Raw genomic sequence first — 5,000 nt, 5'->3', positions numbered from 1 at the left:
CGAAGACGAGGAGTCGCATAAGTTTGCTCTCCGTTTTATGTTTATAAACAATGCCCCAGGATCCAATGTTTTGGTGATTGTGTAACCAAAGTGAGATGTATAGAGATTCGAGGTTGTAAACAATATTGCATATAGACTTGTAACAACGAATCTGATTGGGGAAAGGGTGAAGGAAGAGAAGATTCAATTGGTTTACGATTGTAAGATCACGCCCTTTGTGTGTGTGTATGTGTGTGTGAGTGTGTGTGTGTGTGTGTGTGTGTGTGTGTGTGTGTGTGTGTGTGTAAAACGTCACTGCAAAGCTCGCCAAGGACCTCGCTTGCGTGTTCTCTGAGGAATCCTTGAGTGCACCTCAGGGAAGCAGGTTGTATAAGAAGTAACTTAAGAAAGCTAAAGAACCAATATTAAGTGGAACCGAGTCTACAATCAATGAAAATATTATTTCTAAAAGGAACTAACAGTAATAAGAAGTAAAAGTGAAGAAAGGGGAACGAATGACAGTGAAGAAACGTGGGAGAAAGTGAAAAGGAGGTTGAAAGTGTGTGTGTGTGTGTGTGTGTGTGTGTGTGTGTGTGTGTGTGTGTGTGTGTGTGTGTGTGTGTGTGTATGTGTGTGTGTGCATGTGTGTGTGTCTGTGTCTGTGTCTGTGTGTGTGTGTGTTTGTGTGTATGTGCATGTGTATTCATATATGTGTACGCGCGTGCACGTGTGTGTACATAAATGCATAAAGTACCAGGGGTGATCAGAAAGTAATGACAGTCGGACTCGTAGCTGAGAGACTATAAGTGTTGGGGGGGCGGGGAGCAAGGGGCAGCAAGTGTTGCCTGTTGTTACATGTTTGAGCTTGTCGCTGTTTGTCTAGCTTACATTTTATCGTTGCGCTGTGCGATTGCGTCATTGTTGGTTTGCCTCTCTAACCGGAAACATGGATTTTTCGAAAGAAGGCTGCAGATTCTACACCTTCACAAGGTGGAAACTCGGGAAAAAAGCAACGGAGATCAGAGAGGAATTGTTGCAAGTTTTTCCCGAGTCTACTCCATCACTGGAAACTATTTCCCGCTGTATTCGAGCTTTCGCAGCCGGAAAATTGCAGCTAGAAGATGATCATCGTCCTGGCCGCCCTCGGATATCCGTGACCGAAGCAACGACGGTCCGTGCGCGGGCCATCATTGACGAAGATCCAACTGTTACTCTTCGATTCTTATCCTTGGAGCTCGGTGTCAGTTATGGGAGCGCACATGACATCGTGCATGAACACTTAGGGCTGAGGAAGAAGTGTGCTCGATGGATACCTCATTTGCTTACGGAAGAGCAGAAGAGCGAACGGGTGCGGATTTGTCGTCTATGGCTGGCTGAATTCGAGCCAAATGGTCCGAAACGGTTCTCAGATGTAGCTACCGGAGATGAGTGTTGGATTTCTTTCTTCACCACCAGAGACAAGCAGTCTAACATGGTGTGGTTGAGTGATGAAGAACCTCGACCTCAGATTCTGAAGGAAGGATTTCGCAGCAGGAAGCGCCTTTTCACCATCTTCATCAATTCACAAGGACCAATGTGTGTGGATGTAATGCCTCAACAGTGTACTATCACAGCCCAGTACTACACTGATCACGTCCTTCCTCGAGTCCTGGAATATCAGGCCAAGACTGCACCAACCCGTCGCCGATCGCGCCTTTTGCTGCACCATGACAATGCTGCCCCCCCCCCACAAAGCTCGCCTCACTGTGCAGTTCCTGGAGCAGCAGGGGATCACACTTCTCCCCCACCCACCCTACTCGCCTGACCTTGCTCCCTGTGATTTTTGGTTGTTTCCAAAGATCAAGGGTGCGATCGCAGGGAAGCTGTTTCATCGCATCCAAGATCTGGCGCGAGCAGTCAATTCAGAGCTACGAGGTATATCGGCTTCTGAGTACCGTGAGTGCTTCATGAAGTGGCGAAAGAGGATGGAACGTTGCATAGAGGCAGGAGGGGAGTACTTTGAAGGAATGTAGGCCACTATTTGGATTTACCTCTGTACCGTGAAAATATATGGTATCACTGTCATTACTTTTTGATCACCCCTCGTATATGATAAAGCGATAAAAATTTTGAAGCATTACAACTCAAATTTTCGAAGTATACAGAGAGAAAGGTGACTTTAAGTTCCTTTCATTTTCAATGACAACCTGTTGTTATGAACGCGTAGACGGTAGCGATTACTCGTACATATGTACAATACTACTCGTCTAAGGGAATCTGTGTGAACTTTCTCTATTTTCGTTCCCTTCTTCTCCATCTCTTACTCACCCACTCCTTCCCCTCACTTCTCCTTGTTCTCTTTTTTTTCTCTTCCAGCCCATTTCCTTTCTGTGCCAATTTTTTCCTCGTTATTTTTTATTTCTTCCTTTTCTATTTCTTATATAAAAATTTATGCCTCTTTCCTCTTTTCTTAATTCTCCTTCGCTGTTCTTTCCCTCCTCTTCCTCCTCCTCCTCCTCCTCCTGCTCTTTCTCCCTCCTATATTGTTTCTCTTCCTCTTTCCTCTTTCCTTTCTCCTCTTCCTCCTGTTACTTTCACGTTCCTCTATTATCTTGTTTTCTATCCCTCCCTTCTCGTTCTCTTCTTTCTCATTCACCTAATTCTTCTACTCTCTCCTATTTTCTTCTTCCTGCTCCCCATCCTTATTATTTTTTTTTACAATTTTCTTTCGTTACTTTCTCTTCGTCCTCCACCGCCACCACCCCATCCCTTCCTCCTCCGTCTCTTCCTCCTTCTCCTCCTCCTCCTCCTCTTCCTCCTATTCCTCCTCCTCCTCCTCCTCCTCCTTCTCCTCCCTGAGTTCTTTCCCTCCTTCCGTACAACCTCCCCTTAGCGTCTTCCCCAAAAGATACTTCACCACCCTGCCCCCTCACTCACCACCTTCCTCCTCTCTCCTCCTTCCTCTGTCCACTCTCTTCCCTTCTCTTTTATTCCTTCACCCCCCCTCCCTCCCTTCACCTCCTTAGCCTCTTTCCTTCCTCCTTGCATACGAAGCCCAGGGAGGGTAGGAAGGGGGGGAAGGGGGGGAGTAAGGAAGATATCGTGTGGGTTAATACGACTCGGTGCATGCAGGGAAGGGGAGGAACAGGGGAAAGGAGGGAGGAGGATGAAAGGGGAGTTCTGGGGGGAGGGGAGAGGATGGGGAGTAGATGGGGGAAGGACAAAGATTTAAGAATGACAAGGGAAAGGCAGGGAGAAAAGGGGAGACTGAGGGAAAGATTAGATTAATAGTCGGAGGGGAGAGGAGGAGAAGGGGGGAAGGAGAGGACTAGGAGGCGGAAATGATGATGATGATGATGATGATGATGATGATGATGATGATGATGATGATGATGATGATGATGATGATGATGATGATGATGATGATGATGATGATGATGATGATGATGATGATGATGATGATGATGATGATGATGATGATGATGATGATGATGATGATGATGATGATGATGACGACGACAAACACTACAACAATGACGACGACGACGACGACAAACACTACAACAATGACGGCGGTGCTGACGGTGGTAGAGTTGATGATAATGATGACGACGGCGACAAAGACTACGACAATGACGACGGTGCTGATGGTGGTAGAGTTGATGATGATGATGATGACGACGACGACGACGGCGACAAAGACTACGACAATGACGACGGTGCTGATGGTGGTAGAGTTGATGGTGATAGTGATGTTGATAGTAACGATAATGATGATGATTGTGATGGTGATAATAATGGCAATTATGATGGCGATTGCGATAGTGATGATAGTGGTGGGGAAAAAGTAATTGGGTCTCTCAGGATCCCTTCCTCTTTCACCTTATTCTCTCCTATCCATCCTTTTCCTCTATCTTTCATCCTTCTCTTCCTCCTCTTCACAGACTTCCCCATACATTTTATCTCTCCCTCTCATCCCCTTATATTTCGTCTCCCTCTCTAAGCTTTAATCTACCCCTCCTATTGCTTAATAGGACCCCGAGCGTCTTGATCACGTTTCTCTTCCTAGTGTAGACCTTATGGTCTCTTGCAGTCTCCTTCATTCATATATTCTTATGTTATCTCTCAACTTCGTTTTAATGTCGCACATCTTCACATCACTTCCATTCCTCTTCTTCTTTCTATCCATTCCTCCACCGCTCTATTTCCTCCTTGGATTTTACTTCCCTTTTCTTTTGTTATTCTTCTAAACCCTCTGCCCTAGAGTCTGATATTAATGGTTAAAAGGGGTGTATGGGATCTTGTGAAATGGTAATGGGTAGAAGCTTGGTTAATGTGGATTTGTTTTCTGTTACTGACTTAGGGTTTCAGTTATGAGAAAACTAAAAGATCCAGAACATATTTTTCTTCAAACATGGAAGAGACTTGTCTTGCAAGTATTACTAAGTAGTTGGATTGTAATTCTCCTTTTTCAACGAATTACATTTCTTTTATAATTTTCTATATCCTTTTCTTAGTGTTATTGGGAGAAATTTTATAATGTTGTTACCCCTAAGAGCTGGGATATTTTTTGTTTTCTGGTGACTCCTCTGCCAAGTTCAAATGAACAAGTTTTGGTGACATGATGGGTAATATGACGATGTGCCCGTTTACCAAGAAGACCGTTTGGCTGGGGAGGCGACATGCTGGGAGATGGGAGTCGACATTCCCTTGGGCAAAATTGCTGCTGAGGGAGGAATGTTCCTCTGTGCCAGCCTCCCTGAGGTCAGCTCTTCATGCCGTTGTGGGGACAGATCGTCAATACCATCAAGTACAGTTGGTTGCACTTTTATGTACCACAGTGACTAATGTTCTTAGAGGAGCTGAAGTAAACGTGTTTATTTACGTCGCATAGATACGGTTATAAGTATGTTACGACCTAGTGAGTGCGTCTGCATTGTAAATCCTTCATGTGAGCCAATAGCTTCTTACGCCGAACTCGAAAACATCAGGCACTGTACTACTTAGAACTGGAACAGGTTGTAAATCAAAATTAACAGTAT

General features: G+C 45.0%; 1 protein-coding gene across 1 annotated transcript in view; it reads left to right on the top strand.

Annotated features, from left to right (window-relative positions):
- LOC143040448 (uncharacterized) overlaps positions 1-5,000 on the top strand; it is a 221,974-nt gene that overhangs the window by 45,864 nt on the left and 171,110 nt on the right. The gene's annotated exons all lie outside the window — the stretch shown is intronic.

This window comes from Oratosquilla oratoria, chromosome 28 (assembly GCF_046742065.1).
Source record: "Oratosquilla oratoria isolate Oo_2021 chromosome 28, ASM4674206v1, whole genome shotgun sequence".
Lineage (NCBI taxonomy): Eukaryota > Metazoa > Arthropoda > Malacostraca > Stomatopoda > Squillidae > Oratosquilla > Oratosquilla oratoria.
This window is presented reverse-complemented; position numbering and strand designations above follow the sequence as displayed.